We start from the raw sequence: 21,121 nt of genomic DNA, 5'->3' as shown, positions 1-21,121 counted from the left end.
CCATATTAGTCAAGCTAGATACTCGAACCCACATTAGCCAAGCTAGATACTCTAACCCACATTATCCAAACTAGATACTCTCACCCACATTAGTCAAGGTAGATATTGTAACCCACATTAGCCAGGCTAGATATTCTAGACCACATTAGCTAAGCTAGATACTCTAACCCACATTAGCCTATCTAGATACCTTAATCCACATGAGCCAAGCTAGATACTATAACCCACATTAGCCAAGCTAGATACTCTCACCCACATTAGCCAAGCTAGATACTCTCACCCACATTAGCCAATCTAGATACTCTAACCCACATTAGCTAAGCTAGATACTCTCAACCACATTGGTCAAGCTAGATACTACAATCTACATTAGCCAGGCTAGATACTCTAACCCACATTAGTCAAGCTAGATACTCTAACCCACATTAGTCAAGCTAGATACTGTAACCCACATTAGCCAGGCTAGATAATGTAATCCACATTAGCCAAGCTAGATACTTTAATCCACATTAGCTAAGCTAGATACCCTACCCCACATTAGCCAAGCTAGATACTCTCACCCACATTAGTCAAGCTAGATACTCTCACCCATATTAGTCAAGCTAGATACTCGAACCCACATTAGCCAAGCTAGATACTCTCACCCACATTAGCCAATCTAGATACTTTAATCCACATGAGCCAAGCTAGATACTCTAACCCACATTAGCCAAGCTAGATACTCTAACCCAGATTAGCCAAACTAGATACTCTCACCCACTTTAGCCAATCTAGTTACTTTAATCCACGAGCCAAGCTAGATATTCTAACCCACATTAGCCAAGCTAGATATTTTAACCCACATTAGCCAAGCTAGATACTCTCAACCACATTAGTCAAGCTAGATACTATAACCCACATTAGCCAGGCTAGATACTCTAACCCACATTAGCCAATCTAGATACTCTAACCCACATTAGCCAAGGTAGATACTCTCACCCACATTAGCCAATCTAGATACTTTAACCCAGATTAGCCAAGCTAGATACTTTAACCCACATGAGCCAAGCTAGATACTCTAACTCACATTAGCCAAGCTAGATACTCTCACCCACATTAGCCAAGCTAGATACTCTCACCCACATTAGCCAAGTTAGATACTCTAAGCCACATTAGCCAAGCTAGATACTCTAATCCATATTAGCCAGGCTAGATACTCTCATCCACATTAGTCAAGCTAGATAATGTAACCCACATTAGCCAGGCTAGATACTCTAACCCACATTAGCCAAGTTAGATACTCTAACCCACATTAGCCAAGCTAGATACTCTCACCCACATTAGCCAAGCAGATAATCTCACCCACATTAGATAATCTAGATACTCTAACCCACATTAGCCAAGCTAGATACTCTCACCCACATTAGCCTAGGTAGATACTCTCACCGATATTAGTCAAACTAGATACTCGAACCCACATTAGCCAAGCTAGATACTCTAACCCACATTAGCCAAACTAGATACTCATCAACCACATTAGTCAAGCTAGATACTGTAACCCACATTAGCCAGGCTAGATACTGTAACCCACATTAGCCAAGCTAGATACTCTAACCCACATTAGTCAAGCTAGATACTCTCACCCACATTAGTCAAGCTAGATACTCGCACCCACATTAGTCAAGCTAGATACTCTCACCCATATTAGTCAAGCTAGATAAGCGAACCCACATTAGCCAAGCTAGATACTCTAACCCACATTAGCCAAACTAGATACTCTCAACCACATTAGTCAAGCTAGATACTGTAACCCACATTAGCCAGGCTAGATACTCTAACCCACATTAGCCAAGCTAGATACTCGCACCCAAATTAGTCAAGCTAGATACTCTCACCCATATTAGTCAAGCTAGATATTCGAACCCAAATTAGCCAAGCTAGATACTCTAACCCATATTAGCCAAACTAGATACTCTCAACCACATTAGTCAAGCTATATACTGTAACCCACATTAGCCAGGCTAGATACTCTAACCCATATTAGCCAAGCTAGATACTCTAACCCACATTAGCCAAGCGAGATACTCGCACCCACATTAATCAAGCTAGATACTCTCACCCATATTAGTCAAGCTAGATACTCGAACCCACATTAGCCAAGCTAGATACTCTCACCCACATTAGCCAATCTAGATACTTTAACCCACATTAGCCAAGCGAGATACTCTAACCCACATTAGCCAAGCTAGATACTCGAACCCACATTAGTCAGGCTAGATACTCGAACCCACATTAGTCAAGCTAGATACTCTCAACCACATTAGCCAACCTAGATACTTTAATCCACATGAGCCAAGCTAGATACTCTAACCCACAATTAGCCAAGCTAGATACTCTAACCCACATTAGCCAAGCTAGATACTCTAACCCACATTAGTCAAGCTAGATACTCTAACCCACATTAGTCAAGCTACATACTCTCACCCACATTAGTCAAACTAGATACTGTCACCCACATTAGTCAAGCTAGATACTCTAACTCACATTAGCCAAGCTAGATACTCTAACCGACATTAATTAAGCTTGGTACTCTAACCGACGCTGACAGAGGCGAGATCGCAGTGAGTGGAAATCTTGTCTGAATTGTGACTCTTTCCAAAAATTTCGGGTGTCGTTTAATCTGTCACTGTTTTGTGCATTTCAGTTAATTTATTGCTTGGAATAAATATCTATGCCAAGTGCAATTATGCTTAGACCACTATAATATTTATATCGCATTTAGATCTCTGAAGAAGCAATTAATAGAGGCAAACATAGATGATAAAAACGTTTTTCTCGTTTTTTATTTAACCTCGAAAAACGCTTTTTTTTACGTTTTTTATTTTTTTGCGTTTTTATATTTGGTACTTCCATTTTTTTTTATCATTGGCCATACATGCGGTCCTCTGTCATACTCTAGATAACAAATATCGATCAATAATGAATCTATGATACTAGCCTACGATACTTTACGTAAACTTTAAAACTTGTATGTAGCGCGTAAATAAGTAAAATATTGATTTTTGTGTTGCCTAAAAACTACTGGAACGTTGTTTTTCGTTTTTTATTTATTGAGAAAAAAAACGTTTTTTCTTTTAATTTTAACGTTTTTAACATCTATGGAGGCAAAATTTTGGGAGATTCTTAAGCGTATTAGTGACTATATAGCCACGAATATCAGATATTCCATTTAAACTCATTGTATAAATGTCATCATGTATTTTTTAAGGCTCCAAATGGAAGTTTTTCTGTCTCATAACATTTCGATGTAATGTTTTCAACTGCAAAATTCAGTATGATTTTCAATATCCACTAGTATATTTAAATAAAATTGAATTTTGACAAGAAAATATTGCCAGCGAGGAAACTGATTATTTTTATTGTTTCAGATAGCAGTAAAATAAATGTAACTTGTACAATGTTAGCTTGCCAGCGTCAGTCTCAAGGCCTAACGTTTCTGTTATAATTTTCCCCTCCCCATTACACATATATGCACAGGCGTCATCGCCTCTACTGGTTCTGCCTCCATGTGATAGACGACAATTCTGATGCACTTCAATAGACAGACTATCCCCAACGAATTAAAAGCTCTATCTCAGAAAGTGTAGGTCGTGTTACACATTATTCACAAATACACGCAGATGGAAAAGATAACAGAATCCAAAATGTTTCTGACAGATGTGGCTATACAAATGCACGTTACAGACTTTAGGTTCCTGTTACTTTCTTACATAATTCCTGTAATAAATTGAAAATGTATTACTTTTTTTCATTGATATATGTTTTCGGTTCATACAATTCAGTTCCAGTTGAATATATATTTTATACAGGTGTCTTTTTCTTGGTGAAGTCAGGAACTAAATGTTTCTTCTTGAGGATACTATTTCTATCAGTCTGTGAAGCAAGATTTTGTTAGAAAAGTTAACAGATTATACGTGATTAATCTAACTGTTGGTGTTCAAATTTGTGAAGAAATGAACTCCAGTAATAACTTAACAACAGTATTAGGCGTAAAATGAACTTGCTTAGTACTGAAATATAAACTCCTTAACTTGTCCCACGTTCTGGTGTGTAAAAAGTGGGCACAAACATGCAGCTTTACACACTTTATAATTCCATTATTTATACACAGTTCTTGAAATGTATCAGCAATGAAAATACGTTTTGTTTTCTACTGTTATTTTTATTTTACTTCAAAGAAATTAGGTTTTCAGTTGAATACAATCTTTTAATATAGGTAGGGTTGTTCTTGGTGATGTCAAAAGCTATGTTTGTTATTTTCCCCATACATATTAAGACAATAGTGTTTTGTGATGTGGATAACTCAGTCTCTACCTGCATATGAACCAAGATTTTGACAGAAACATTAACTCCTTATACGTAGGTAATCTCCATGAGGATATTAAATTTGTGAAGAAATGTCCTTCAATAACACCGTTATAACATTATTCAGGTATAGCATTTGCTCCGTACTGCAAAATTAGGACCTATGCTTGATAACTACATAGAAATAAAGATCAAGTTTTCAACTCGGTTGGAAAAAGGAACACTTTAAAGGCATACAACTAAGTAAAAACGAATAAAATTATATAGATCTTTTTTCAGTTCATAATTACTTATTTAGATTAATAATTATGATTCGTGTTCTTACCGAGGCCGAAATCAGGCTAGTATCGGAAATTTTGTGATAAAAAACGCGATTCTTCATTATTGTCTGGCAGACAAAAACTCGCTGTTTGCCACGCCTATATTCATGTAACCTCTTAGTTGACCTCTCCCGAAGATTAAAAATTGCAGCCATGCGCAAACGCGTGTTTACAAAAATAATGGAGGAAGCAACTAGATCGAAAGTCGGTAGAAAGCGAAATCTTACGGATTTTGAAAGGGATAAGAATAGAAAAAAGCTCGCTGAGAAAATGATGGCAACACGCGCATATGTATTGGTGACCAGCATGAACGATGGAATGAAATGAAGTCCACTTTAAGCCTGAAAAATAATCGAGAGGTTGCCAAATTCTTGCTGAATAAGTGAGTCACAATTTTGCAATGAACAGCCAATTTGTAATACCGCCATTTATTTCTTATAGTTAATTCTTTATCATAGCTTTTAATTAACATGTTTTATATAAACTGGCATTATTCTATTTATCTTGCAATAAAATGTTTCAGCCCTGCATCAATATAGCCTGTACAGAGCATATCGCTTGACACACGTGTAAACCATAACATGTACTGCTGCTGTTTTTGAGGCTACCAAAGGGGAATTAAGGATCAGCTTCATTTTCGCAGCAACCATAAAACGTTATTTAGAGGCAAGCAATCACTATTTTTTTATTTTATTTTTTTTTAAATATACAATGCAAATGGTAATGAGTGTAAAGGAAAGTAATGCAATACAGTTGAGAACATTTTATGCATGCACATTTGTGTAAAGTATATAGCATTATTGTGTCTAATGAAACATTTATTTTTCCTGGGTACATTAGTTATGAATTGAATGGCAGTGCAAGGAAAACGGTAAGATTCATCAGAAACAGAGGAATGTCACAGAAGACATGGTCACAATTTCTACACCTGGGCCAATAGTTCATCGGATACCGATTCCTGCTGTGTCTGATATAACCATATCAAAATTAGATATGGCACCTGTGTAAGTATTACTACATTTTATTTAAGTTTATGTATATTTACTCGTTTAAAAATGTTTTGGAAAATGCATATATAAGTAATTTATTTACTGCATGGAAATTTATCATTCTATATTTGTGAAATAGTTTGCAGTTGGTAAAGATTATACATTTAAAAAAAATATGGTACATTATTTTATATTTAGACTATGTCTTAGAATAATATTTTTGTTGTAAATTATTTGCTGGCATTTGTAAACATAAATAACAAAGAACATGAATCATTTGTGGAAAAGAGAGTGCATAAGTAACTAAAGCAGAAGATAGAAAAGTTCCTTGTGTCATTTTTTGCAAATGATATTTGCTTTATAACCAAATGCTCCTCATCATGCAGTGGGTATTTTAATTATAGGGCCTCAAGGGAGGATAGTCCTTAAGTAAATGAGTCACCCTCTGTAAATCAAATATGATTATTATTATTATTTGTTGAAGCATTATATCTCATTCATTCCCATCATAATAACCATGATAAATGATAATGCTTTGTTCATGTCAAATGAACTGCTACTAAGACAAACCTCTGTATGATAAATGGAACCAAACGAATGCACGACATCCAAGCAAACCTAACAACTTGCTTACCTCCTACAGCAGAACAACTCGATAACTGCTTGCGTTCATTGCTTGACAAACATGCCCCAGCTACCAGGTGCAGAGTATCAATTCAAAAGTGTTCTCCATGGTATAGCAGTGTTAGGGACCAGCTTCGCACTGCTAAAAGAGACCACCGTAAAGCTGAGAGGCTTTGGCTTTCCACCAGACTCACTATTCATAAGCAAATCTATGAAGCCGCTAAGAAGAATGTCATAAATATAGTCCATGCAGCGAAATCAGCCCACTACACTTCTAAGATCATGGAAAGTTCCAGCTGCAAAGAGCTCTTCGAGATTACTAACAAGCTAATGTCAAGGAACAAATCTACACCACTTCCAACTACCTTCTCTCCAGTCAACCTTCCGGACGAGTTTGCGAATTTCTTCCGTGACAAAGTACAAACCATTAGAGCTAAGCTTGACACCACAATTTCAATTGACTCATCGTCACCATAAAGTTCGGATACAGAATTTGAGAGGCAACCATTAGCAGCATTTGAACCTGTCTCTATGGATTTCGTACAAACAATCCTGATGAAGTGTGCACCAAAGTCATGTGAACTTGATCCAATTCCAACATCACTGCTACTTGAGTACTTAGATCCAGTATTGCCGTCACTAACTGATGTTATTAATACCTCTCTCTCATCCGGGGAATTCACATCATTTTTCAAAACTGCCATTGTAAAGCCTCTACTGAAGAAACCAACACTAGACCATAGCGATTTAAAGAACTGCCGCCCAGTTTCTAATCTCCCATTCATATAAAAAAATCTTAGAAAAGGTTGTTCTATCCCAGCTTGTCTCATCTGAATTCAAACAGTCTTTTTAGCAACATACAATCTGCATATCACCCATGCCACAGTACTGAAACTACTCTTCTGTAAGTAGTTAATGACATTCTCTCTGCGTTGGACAGCGGAAAGATTACAGTCCTCACCCTCCTTGATTTGTCTGCAGCATTTGACACAACAGACCATGATATATTACTTCACCATCTCCAGCATGTATTTGGCATTCATGATACAGCCTTACTGTGGTTCAAATCCTACTTGGTCAACAGGACACAAATCGTATCTGCAAATGGAATACACTCCAGCCCAGTTGATCTATTTTGTGGTGTTCCACAGGGTCTGTTCTTGGACCTGTTCTCTTCATTCTATAGACTCAGTCACACTCAAGTGTCATAGATCATCATCCACTGTCTCACCAATTGTACGACGATGACACCCAAATGTACAAATCTAGCCACCCAACTTAAGCTGATTCTACCGTCCAAGGTATAGACAGGTGCATTTCTGATGTGAAATCATGGATGACATGTAACAAGCTGCAGATGAATGATGATAAAACTAAGGTCATTCTGATCACTGCAAAAAGACTTTCTCATTCATATCCTTTACCTCAAACAATAAATATCAGCAACACCAACATTAAATTCACACAATCAGTATGAAACCTAGGTGTTACTCTGGAGAGTACTCTCACATTGCACCAACATGTCATGAACATATTCAAGGCTGCATATCTTGAGCTGAGACGCATCAGCTCAATTCGCAAATATCTTTCAGTTGATGCCACTAAAACACTTGTGTTCATTAGTACTTTCAAGACTGGACTATTGTAACTCAATTCTGTCTGGTTCATCTCAATATCTGCTCCAGAAACTTCAAAACACAGCTGCTTGGATCATGCTTAGATTACCATGATCATATCATGCCTCCCCACTGCTCTGTACCCTATACTGGCTATCCATTCAATCCAGAATCAAACACAAAATTTGTTCTCTGTGCTACATTTCACTGTCAGACTCTAGTCCAACATAACTATCCAACCTCACCCATGTGTACACACCAGCAGGATACGCTCCTCTTCTGACAATCATATACTCATTAATCCCACTATGAAAACATAGTGATACGGACAGAGTTCTTTTGCATACCAGGGCTCAGCAAAGTGGAATGAATTGCCCACTGAACTTAGACACAAAAAAACAGTGATCCCATTCAAGAGTGCTCTCAAAACTCACTTATTTCGACTGCAAGAACAAACACCTAAAAATGTTTCCTACCTTAAATATTCCTTAGCATGTTTTTTTGTTTCTAATTTCATGGTGTTTGTTTTTGTAATCATATCATAATGTTTTTTTATATATCTTGTAGGTGTTGTCTAATGTTGTAAAGCGCTTAGAGCCTCTAAAGATTAGGTCCTATACAAAGTCCTCATTATTATTATTATTATTAATTTCAAAATTTTGTTTTTAGTGATTCAGCCTTGTCTGGAGTTGAAGAATTTCAGGAGAAGGAAAGTCTACAAGTTTTATCAATCCATTTAAGTAAGTATACTAACAACAATAATTGTGATACATACATAAAAGGAAAGTATTTTTGTGGTAAACTAAAAAAACAACCATTGTGATACATGCATGATATATGTAACCTAACTAAAAACAATGGTATATATATATATATATATATATATATATATATATATATATATATATTAAGTGGATGGTATTTGTGTATGAATCTGAAAGTTGCTCCTACAAAAGCTTTCTTTTCTCTACAAGTTACAAATGTGTAATTACAATGTATCTTAAATATAGTATAGATGCATAATTGAAATCACGAAGATGGCTGTCATAGGAAGGAAATGAATACATTGTATTATAAACACAAACCACACTAAGGCCATAGATAGGGGCCATCCATTTAGTACATACATATGGGGGGGGTCTACTGATATGTACATATGCATAGGAAACGGGGGGTGGGGGGAACTCGATAACAATTTGTCTAATATAGAACCTGTTTGACAGGGTTCAGTCGGTGTTTTTAATTATAGCGGACACTTGTTAAAGTTACGCAGCTTATTTCTTTCATGCAGCCAGATATTCAACGTCAGTGGACTATCTGTTTTATTAAACACATTAAAATTATTAATCCTTGATCATTTCTGCATGGATTAAATATAGGCCGTTCTATAGAATTTGGGTGGTGGTAGTGCGGCAAGCGTACATACACAGGTGGGGTGTGTGTAAAAAGGTATGCATGTGTACAGGGATTGCTGGGGGGAAGGGGTCAAGCTTTGCCAGATTTTTGCTTACATACTAAATAGATGGTCTCTGAAGAATTCTTTTTTCTCACTTACCTGTCCAACTGATCTAAACAGCCACTGACTCAAAATTATATTTTTCTTATTTTTTTTAATCATACTTTTTCTTTTGAAAGTAACAACTTTCCCATACCTGATGCGCTCTCCCACACACACAAAAATTTCTAAAAATTTCCTACCAACCTACCAAAATTTGAAAGCTTGGTATGAGAGAGGGGAATGAATATTATTTTTTTTTTTTTCTGGTCTTACAATGGAAGTTTCTGAGAGTAACTTTGAACCAGATGACTGTATGTCAGATGAAGATTATAAGCTAAGTTTAAATCTTTCATTCAGGTAATGAAAATTTTAGTATCTTTTCAATAAAGAATTTTTATGCAATTAAAATGTTATCATGTATGTAACTGTGTAACAGATAGTAAAAAGATAATGAAGCTACTATCATACTGCCTGATAATATCATTGGAAATGTTTTTCATCTAAATCTCTGAATATTCATATGAAATCCAACAAATATTAGATTTGTATACTAAAACTTCATAAGATATAACCTTCTCTTCTTACAGCATTTTATGAAATGTCATAAATATTTCATTTTTATCTTCAAGACCAGACAGTAACATTTGTTTGGAAGATGCTAAAGAAGAAGACGACACAAATGATGAGGATGATGGTAGTGATCAACCAGAAATAGAAGGACCTGATATTTGGCGTATTCATACTGTGAAAATACCTTTAACTTTGTTGGTGACAGTACTTTTATAGTTTATTACAGTGCACTTCTAAGTCTTCTAAGATTCATCAGATTTATGAATATTTCTTTTACTTTTACAAAGATACATTTACTCCATTACCAGCAAAACTGTTAGATGTGCTCTGAAATGTATCAGAGTTTGCAAACTGGAGGATGTTACTCACATTATATTACTATACATTTTGTCATCATATCAGTTAAGGTATAAACTAATGTTCCTGAATTGTTAGTCCTGTTTATGCATACTGTACTGGTATATACATATATGTTAGCTGTTAATGTCAGTGGGTTCACATTTAGTAAATGGCAGAATAAAAATAAACATATAGGTAGGTAGAAGTCCCTATTTATTACACAAAACTGTCACACTGAATATAAAAAAGAACCCTTTATGGTATGTAAAATAAATCAGGTGTTATATGTATCTAAAGGTTTGTATAAATGGACATTGTGTCAAGAAATGGTGTTCACAGCCTCTGCTGAATAGGCAACTACATGGTGGTGATTTACTTTTGGCATCTGCCATACTAATTAATGTCTGGCAGTACCTTTCAGAATACTGTCATGTTTTAAAATATCTGAAGCTACCTATTTTAAGTTTTGACATTTCATAAAATTCAAAGGACATATTTAATTCCGTCCATTGACCAATATTGGATTGACCATCAGGAACACATATTACAATCATTACATGGAAAGGAAGTTGTAATTCTTGGTAAGTCAAATTTCAGTTAATATAGCTAAACCTCAAAGTTATCTGAAACCTATATCTATATCCAAGATATACATGTCCTTTAAAATTCCAAATATCATGAAAACACCTTTAACCCAAGTAAAGAAACATAGCGATTGGTGGTGTCTTATCGTCATGTTCAGCACTTGGTTTTGATATCAGTTGTAATCAGTATTATTGCTCAAAGATGAATGAAGACAAATCAAGTTGTTCAGTGTGCTTACCTTGCTACTCAGGATCTCTTAACATTATACAAAATATTTTGTATCTTATCTCATCTTTACACTTTGATTTGAAATTCGATCATTCGTCTTGTAAGCGTATTTTGAAATTTAGATGGGAAAATGAAATTTAGGTGGGGAAAGCTGGATTTCAGCATTTAGTCATTAATTTCAGGCTAAATCCCAGCTCTGATGATTGGTTACTCAAAAACAACATGGCAGTTGTTATTATAAGATAGCTACTGTTATTATTTATTACAAATGCTTAAATGAAACATAGGGCCAATTCGAACTGCATTCTGGTATTATGGGGATGGTAGAATGGACAGCCCTGGACAGTCAGCCCAGTATTGCACATACATATTCATGGAAAATTTCAGCTAGAAAATTTTGTGCATCATAACAATGGACAAAAGAATGACAAACAGGAAAAGCACAAACTAAGAAAAGGCATGCTTTGTAAAAGGGTTGAATTTCTTAAAGAAAATAAAATAAAAATTGTAGAAGTCGTCACATATTCACATTTACAGATTACTGCGCTGATGAATAAGTTAGCTTTTGCTTAATTACTCAGATATAATGAAATGACCCAAATGTATGTGCATGTTTATTTTCTTGATAAACAACAAATATAAATTATGATAAAAAAATTTAATATAAAAAATGTGATGTTTCAACATGTACTGAATGCTGGCCAGAAATATACATCATCCTGTGTAATACCTAATATCAAAATTCAATTTAATGCCACTTCATGAAAATAACATGTATCCCTCTTTCATTATATACATGACATCTGACTGATAATGAACTGAAACTCTAATGTCCTTTGCCTATCACATCAATGTTGGTTTGTGCTGCATGCGTGCACTAACAGTGATCAATAGTATTAGGTTTACATTAGAAAGATAACCACATTCAGACAATCACAATAAGTTATATTCAATCACAGTAAGTTATATACAAGTACCTAGCTACCCTAATATTAAAACAAATGCAATCTGAAACACACATGGGGGTGGGCTTAAGTACAATATCTGTTTCTGTGTAGTAGTTTGTTTAGGTGATGTACTAAAGTTTGTCATTGAGCAAATGGTAATCACTTTAGTCAAAAGCATATAACCAACACAGGATAATAAAACATCAATGTAATGGCTAGTATTTTGGACTGGGATGTCTGTAATCAATCTGTTATAGTAATGGTAGACTAGTTCCTCATATAAAAGTCAGTTTTATGACTTTTCTGGAACAATGCATAAACTGTGTAAAATAACTCTCCATTAATGTCAAGATGGAGATTGATGGACAAGTCACTTCTGAATGCAATGACAGTGACTTCAGCAGATAGGTCCATCTATAAATTTGAAACAAACTTCTGAGAATTATATAATATAGTAGCAATAGTTATAATGTGGAGAGAGAAATAGTTTTCTCTGTATGCCAAAATTATTCTTAGATGATATGTATCAGTTTTTGATACCTGACTATACTCTTGAATTAAAGTTATGTCTGTACGTGCACATTTGTAATTATATAAGTTTAGTAAATTTCATAATATATAACAGTTAGTTTTACAGTGTATGAAGTTGTGTACATTCAATAGGGTTTTCATATAATGGGTATTATTATTTCTGTGGTGAATGAACACATTGAAAGAAATGAAAATTTGATGCTTTAACTGGTGTCAAGTATGTTTGTTTTAGTTGTAATCAGGTGGCATTTGATGCATATATGTGATATAGCATTCAAGGTCGCTTTTGATGAACTAGTATTTTAGTCTTAAAAATGTATTGAAGTTTCCAGAGCCATTTTGTTTGTATTGAACTGCCATAGTTAACGATTAGTATTATGCTTGATAGAATAGTATCATAGTGTTTGTAGTTCTGTTGATATTTACAAACCAATCTGTATTCATGAAACACTACAATAAGTTTTCCTTTCTCAACTCAGCATGAATATGCATTATTTATCATTTGACTTGATGTGTATATGCAAGAATACAATCATGTTCACCCTCTACTGTTGTGCCTTACATCCTTTGCATCCCAAGACAATGCTAGTCAACTTTAATTCTCCCTAGTTTTTAAAAAAATTTTCTGTATGATGCCAGTAAATGGTCTCCTCAATTTGCTTTTAAAACAGAACCATTCTTTGGCAGACAGGTAGCTAATACAATGTTAACAAAACTTGTTCATGCAAAATAAAAATTGCATAATACAAAAGAAATGCTTTATACAACTTAAAATAAAATCACGAGTTCCTAAGAAAGAGAATCCTACCAAGAAATTAATATCATAAAATCAGGTACTAAATATCTAATATATTTAAGGACAAGTATTCAAGTACAAATTAAGATGTATGCCTAATAACAGAATTTCTCACACATGTGACCAAGAAATCTAGAAGTTTTGCTAATGTTGCTTTTCTTATCTCAGCCTGGCTGTCTACTTTTAAAAAGAAAAACCCCTGTTGTCTTCTGATGTGCCAGATGGAGTGTGTGTGTGTGTATATATATATATATATATATATACTCCAAGAACTTTGCTCATAAATCAACTTAGTTTCTCCAACTTTGTTAACACACCATACAAAATATTTTGAGACAGATACACATACAAGAGGTTGATCTATTTGGCAGAACTGCAGACCCACAGGCAATACATATCACTGGTTAAAACAAACCAAATTCTCTCAAGAACTACTGCAAAGCCAGCAACAACCAGAAATGTGTTATGTCAAACTTGTTTTTGTTTCTCTTCAAAACTTTTCAAACATCTGAATCTGCCCCATCTGAGATTGCAAATGAAAACTTGTGCACTCGCTATTTCACAAGATTTCTATGTAGCATACCACTACATTAGTAATAGCTATACTTGCCACTTTTCCAGGACAGAAAATATAAATTTCTAAGTAAGTCATCAATTCAAAATCTCCAAGAAGTCATTACATACCTATTTAGAACTGTGCACCAAGCATTGTACTGCACAGTATCATGCTGCTGCATACCATAGACTGTTTTCCAAATTGATGAAAATTAAAAGTTAGGAGTATATAAGCTATTAATTAATTACTTATTACTTTTAAAGGACATCCTTCAATTAAATGTCATAAGGTCTCACTGGACAGTATATCTGGTGAATTTTCATCCGACAAGGACATATTGCAGAAAAATGAGAAGAATTTTACACTGAAGATACAAATAAAAACAAACTAATGATTTTTGTAGAAAGCATACATTTGAGATTTTGACTGAGGCAACCAGGTTGATTCCTAATGCAACTGGTGGCTTTTATACTGAACCAACACTGCCACCAACCCCTATTTTGAATATTTTCCTGTGACAAGGCAGCTAAAACAATCAGTATGTGCCTTATGCATGAATCAAGTTCAATAGTACTATAACAAATTAGCATACTTTTCATCACCCCTCAACCATCTAGATTTTTAGATATTTACCTCTGTAGCAGACACATGTAAATATGTAAGCCAAATTGGCTGCTCATTTGTAGCCCAAGTTATGCATTTGATCTCCAATGCTCGTCTAACTGACAGGCAGTCAACAACAAGCCAACCCATTTCCAAGCCTAACTCAAAGTAAATCTCAACCACATTACAGATTTAGCTTCTGTGTGAATTTATAAATGATATGCTTGTGATGATTAGGTTCATGCCTTCTACCTTAAAAATTAGGAAGGTGTCAAAATACGAAACTATCTAGTGAGACCTAATACAGCAATAATATCAAATGTTTTTATTTTTCTATTTTCTAATGCATGAACTTGAGTAATTAGTGTTGACAGGTCACCCAATTGCCCTCATTCATGTATTTGTATCAATGTGCTGTATTTATACACAATAGCACATTGTTCCCGATGCTTATTGTGCAGTACTTCCAACATGTAGCAATTATAACTCTTTTCTTTATTTCCTTTTTCTAAGAGCAGCATATAAAGCTATATTATATTTAGGTAATTATTCTTATTTTATAAAGTGAGAGGCAATAATAGTACTTGCCTAATATGTGTTGAATTTGCTAACTATATTACAAACTTGCAGGGTTCTTTTAATTGGAGAAATTGGGTGAGAAAAATAACCTAAGTCAGTGTTTGTACCAAGACAATGAAATCCCAATCTTTGATTGGCATTTTCTTGTCTTTGTGCAAACCCCAATTTAGATTCTATTATTCACACATCATATCACTGGAAAGATCACCCAAGTCTTCCTAGAGTAAAGCCACAGTACTGGCCAAAACAATCTGGGTATTTATCCCTTATATGCCATACACAGCAGCTTGGAATGACATGTCTGTTGCCAGCACCAAGGTATCCGTAAGTCCATAAAATAAACTGTGCAACAAGGAGCACAACTTCGTCTAAAAGAACCAGGTCGAATTCCTGCAGAAATTATAAAAAATTGTCAGTATAAAATATTCCAAAAAGATAAAAGCATTAAATGTTCTGTGGGAAAATAATGATTCTTCTGTTATGTAATGAAGCAAACATATAATGATAAACAAGTGTTTCAATCAGCTGCTTAATTCATTAATAGTAAATTATAAATAACAAAAATATTAACTCTGGATGGACAATCGAGTCAGATTACAGTCACGAGACTTACGGAAAGTAGAACTACAATGACAATTTACCAAAAAACTACTTACAGGAAGTCTTGAATAGCAGTTTGGCATTATTTGTTTGCAGCACTGCTTTTCATCATCAGTTGGCATTTCAAAGCAGTTACTACATATGCACCAACCTGGTGATTCACCTCTTGGTCTTGGATGGTATCACTGTTGCTCCATTGATGAGCCATTTATCACTTCAAAGACTATGTTGGGGTGTTTTTGGCATATTCGAGCCTAAAGTTTATCTTTTCCTTCCTTTGTCATTTTGGCTATGTGTTCCTACAAGAAATGAATTCAACAATTTAAAAAAAAAAACTGACCCCCCCCAAAAAAAAATCATAAATTTACAAGTCTTAATACAAAAGCTAACTATAATGGGTAACAAAAACATGTTTACCTTCAAGTTCAACTGATGATCCCTGGCTTCAGCTGTAGTAGCCACTTTTGTCCTGTTAAGTGATGGTCCTTGATTTCCTCTTCCTCTCCTTTGCCTTATAACTCTTCTGCTGCCCCTACCTGACTCCCTTCCTGTACTTCTACCTGACTCCCTTCCTGTACTTTTACTAGACTCACTTTCTGTACCCGTTCTAGTAGACTCCCTTCCTCTAATACCTCTTCAAACATCTCTTACTTGATGTTGGTCTGGGCTGTCAGTACTGTTATGAAGTGATGATGTCTGAGATACTGATTCACTCAGTGTTATCAGAAACCTATAATTAAATCATATGTGATAAAAGGCAGAAAAATTACAAGTTTTTCAATTGTAATATGGGGGTGGGGTATTATATTTATTTTTAACTGTACTCTTGTCGAAGCTAACATTTTTATTTTTAATTGCACTTTTGTCGAAGCTAATACTAATATCACATAACAATGTACCACATGTTTCTAACTGACAAAGCCATGAAATGGATATTTATTTAGAATGGGGCTTGCCAACAACACTATTATTATCATTATTATTACCGAAGCATAAAAACATACGCAAATCACATCGATTATCGGATACGTGAGCCTGAGGTGGTGATGCAAATTTACAAGATAATCAACTTCATCCTGAGCCAAAGAGGCGACTTTAGCGAGATCTTTTAATAGCGGTTCTGACTGCAATGATACTAATTATCATATTTTTGATTTAGTTTATCTTGCAACGTAACACACAATCTCACAAACACGACAAGTAATGCGGAATGGGAATTTTAAGAATTGCCCCTTAAAGGAACCCCTTATTGTCATGATACTCCATCATATTGCCTTTTTTGCCTACTTCTTGTAATTTATTATATACAATGAGAAATCTATAATCAATACATATATTGCGCGTGACTATAAAGAACTAAGGAGAAGGACAGACGAAGAAATATGAAGAATAAAGCAATAATTACATCAAAAGAAAAACCCATGTTTACCTCGACTTCCATATTGCTTGACACGCGTCACGTGACACTTGCGACATTGGGTAATATCGGTAAATTCCGTATCCGCATAATTAATTAGCAAACCGTATAATACGTGACTAGAAAATCATTACATTTTCATTGATTAAACTGACAGTTGTACACTTTATGAAGCTGAATGACGTGTAATTCCTCATTATTTGTACTATACTTTTCATAATATCATTCATTTGCAAGAACAGAAAAAGTCGAAAATCTTAGGTTGTATGCCTTTAACACCACGCAGATCAGTTTACAAGAGCGGTATCAGTTCAATAAGCAACCAATCAGTTCTTTTGCTCCTTCACTGGTAGCAGCAGAGGGGCTGTACAGACCGAAACTTTTTGCACAATAAACCCCTCCAGGAAACTATTCCTCGATAGAGGGCTTATTTCGACGAAATAAACCCTTCTATTCAGAATACAGGACAAAAAAAAATGTCCCCCGAAAACTCGAAGAGTTTCCAGGGACAAACTCGTTGAGTTTGCACTGACAACTTGGGTTACTTCAATAAATCTGAAACAGTTTCCGTGGCGGGGTCGTTATTGAAAAATCCATGGGTCGGGTCCATCCCCTCTGCTGCTCTACGAAATGAGTTTCCAAGGAAAAACATTTTTATGTTAGCGGAATTAAATCATTGACAAATAAATAATGGCAAATATTGGAGAAGCACATACGACTAGATTAGCTCGAGAACGTCTCGAAGCAATTCAGAAATTTCTTCCTGTCCGTGATAGTGTCAGACAAAAATTACAACTAAGACAGCAAGCACGGGAAGGCTTTGCAGAGACTACGGAGGAATTATTTAAACCCGTGACCAAAGCTACTGAAAAATCCGCAGCTGTTACCAAAGAGGCTTTAATAGAGCAAAGGAAAATTTTACAGGATATTTCAGCTGGACTTAAACCCCCGCCTCCACCCGATGAAGTTGTTGTGTCAGTACCTGCTGGTAAGCGAGTAACAGGGAGAATTACTGACCCCGCCAAAAGATTTACGCCGGATTATATTGAACTTCTTAAAAATGTACCAGAAGAGAAATTACCTGAGACAATACTGTTAGGATTGATTAGAAGAGATGTGTCTTTAAACCCAGAACACGGTTCTATGACAGATGATAATTTTATCAAATATTCGTATCGTATACGTGAAAATAAAAAACAAATCAGCAGGGACGATACAAAATACGATAGACTTGTAGATGCTATACGTAAACTTGAAATTCCACCATCGCAACCTCAAGAAGAAAAATCACCGTTGCAACACACAGAACGACAACAATATCCTTCACGGCGAAGAGCAATAGATCCTGACCTAACTCCGTTAAGTGAATACGAGGCTGCATCTGAAGGAAGTCCGCGGGGCCAAAAATTCAAACAAACTAGGTCGCCGATAATTAGCTTAACAACATCTTCTGAAAGTTTGCCTCAAGACATTTTATCCCCAAGAATTGTACCATCAACAGGGGAGGGTTTAGGATCCGGTTTTATTGCCTGCCCTAATAATATCATCGATGATGTATCACGGTTGGAAGTTCTCATCGGAGGAAGACGTGCCGGAAACAATTCTCCGGAAATTATAAATGAAGCCGCAGATATCTGTCAGAGACTATTTCAGCGTGGCATCATGGATATCAGCATCTACCGGGGGCTCATTGATGAACTCGCAGACGGTTACCACAGCGACTAATAATTAAATTTGCTAGCAAATTCAGTTAGATAAACAATAATTAAATAAAATGATACTACACGATTCTTTTCGCAGACCAAGAAGTGTCAGAGTAGTAAACTCACGATTACCAGTATACGAGGTTGTTTACGGAGATGGAGTCGGTGATGTTGTTAGGGATTTAGTCACAAGAATCGCTCCGAAAGCTGGACCGTTAGCAAAACAATTCGCGATGAAAGCCGCTGATGTTGTCAAGGATAAAGCCATTGGCACTGTTGGTAGTCTTGCCGGGAAAGCATTTCAATCAATCAAGGATCGACTAGCACAGCTGATACGAAAAAAAAACCCAGTCGAGAGGTTGGTGCCAGTAAAACTACCATCCACTGAAGCTATGCCGGCAAATGTTAGTAGCGTAGTAAATAAGGCCGTAAATCAGAAATTAGCTGAGATCGCAACAGCAGGAATTACCTCCAAAGCGTTGCAAGATAGTGTAACTGCTAATTTGATAGCTGGTAGTGGTTTCCGGTGACGATAACATTTTAATTAGATCATCACAAATAATAATAATGTTTGCACGAAAATCCAATGACGCGTTTGATATGTCCAAACCAGTACTTAAAGATGATTCTGTACGTGATTTTCAATATTATTCTTATGAAGCACGTGATCCTAACCAACGCGGAAGAATTGAACTACAGGTCCAGGATACAAGTAGATACTTCTTGCCCGCTGAGGCCTTCATCGAAGTTGAAGGTAGGCTTTTAAAGAATGATAACACTAACTACGGAATCGGCGACCGAGTTGGATTTGTTAACAACGGCATCATGGCGTTATTTAAATCCGCTATTTACATGATAGATGGAAAAGAAATTGAAACAATTCATGATAACGTCGACGTTGCCACAACAATTCTCGGGTTGGCGAGATACTCGGATGATTACACCAGATCAGCCGGACCATCAATGATGTTTGCAAAGGATATAACCGACAGCCCCGAGAACAGGAATGTAACAATGAATAATGCCGGTGACGCAGTTGCATCGATGAACGAAAATTTTAATTTGGGTTTTGCAACACGTAGATCGATGTTAAGTGGAGATGAAGAGTTCTCAGGTGTGATTCCATTGTCTCACATCTTTGGATTCTGCAGAGATGTCCACAAGGTCATATTCGGTGCCAAACACACAGTTGTACTTGTGCGAAAACCTGATGATAATGACGCTATCTGGCGAGATGCTGCTGTTGCCCCTGGTCAGGTAATACTAACTAAACTGTGGTTGTGGATGCCAGTGTTGTCTCCGTCAATCACCGAAGAACAACGACTGTTGTCTTTCATGGACACGGGCGGTAAATCACTGCTATCCTGGAAAACAACAACCACAGACGTTATTCAGGGTGATAATGGTGGGTTGTTTACATGGCATATATCATCGCAACAAGGAGTATCAGCACCACGACATATTTTCATTGCATTTCAATACCGTGCTAGAACAGATAGCCAGGAAAGAAATCCAATGGTATTTGATACACTTGGAGTTTCTGAAGTTTCGTTGAGAATAAATGGGCATCAGGAGCCATCTGAGGATATATTAATAGATTTCGAACATCATCGTGTCGCACGCGCGTATCATCGTCTGATGTCATTTATGGGGCGCGACCTTAATGTAGACACTGGCCTGCAAATATCACAGCGAGACTTTATGAGTTTATATCCGATTTATTACTTTTCGCTGGAACATCTTGATCTGGTTAAACAATCTGTTGTCGACCTACATTTCCGAGCTCGTGTAGGTGTTCCTGCTGGTGGTTACAGAGCGATTGCTGTCATACTCTCCGATAAAGCAATGCTGCTTGAAGGTGTTGGCGGACGAATGAGGGTCATCGACGCTCCAATCGAGAATATGTAACGCAATTAAAATCAAACTTAGGATATAATGTCATACAGTCATGTTAATGTCACCTTGACTTCCGGTCAAACGAAGAAATTGCAATCAAAGAACGCAAGCACGTGCGGGACATCAATAACACTAAAACGAGATCAGATTACTGGTGGTCCAAACAAATTGTCGTTGACTAATACTCAGCTTAAACATTTTAATAAGGCACTAACAGCAAAAACCGGTGTCCGACTTGATTTCTCTGCTGCAGCTATCAAGGACATGACTAAAACCGGTGGAATATTTCCTCTTCTCGCAGCAATACCGGCGTTGATTGCCGCGGCAGCACCAGCCGTAGCAAAAGCCGCAGCACTCGGTGCAGTTGGAACTGCAGCTGG

At 36.1% G+C, this 21,121-nt stretch overlaps 1 protein-coding gene and 1 long non-coding RNA gene across 2 annotated transcripts in view; one reads left to right on the top strand and one right to left on the bottom strand.

Annotated features, from left to right (window-relative positions):
• Positions 1-17,441, bottom strand: part of LOC149795167 (RNA-binding protein RO60-like) — a 44,569-nt gene extending 27,128 nt beyond the window's left edge. Inside the window, exons 1-2 of the mRNA XM_089963766.1 lie at positions 17,155-17,441; positions 16,143-16,455 (exon numbers count right to left, since the gene is read on the bottom strand). The gene's annotated coding sequence lies outside the window, so the exon portion shown is untranslated. The remainder of the gene's footprint in view (positions 1-16,142; positions 16,456-17,154) is intronic.
• On the top strand, positions 4,603-12,283 carry LOC149795168 (uncharacterized). The gene is made up of 4 exons (XR_016422273.1): positions 4,603-5,046; positions 5,505-5,668; positions 8,563-8,633; positions 10,021-12,283. It is a non-coding gene; the product is annotated as an uncharacterized LOC149795168 (long non-coding RNA).
• Positions 17,442-21,121: the final 3,680 nt, after the last annotated feature.

This window comes from Sinohyriopsis cumingii, chromosome 7 (genome assembly GCF_028554795.1).
Source record: "Sinohyriopsis cumingii isolate HCF-2022 chromosome 7, ASM2855479v2, whole genome shotgun sequence".
Taxonomy (NCBI): Eukaryota; Metazoa; Mollusca; class Bivalvia; order Unionida; family Unionidae; genus Sinohyriopsis; species Sinohyriopsis cumingii.
The sequence above is the reverse complement of the archived record's forward strand: the minus strand, read 5'-3'. Positions and strand labels throughout refer to the sequence as shown.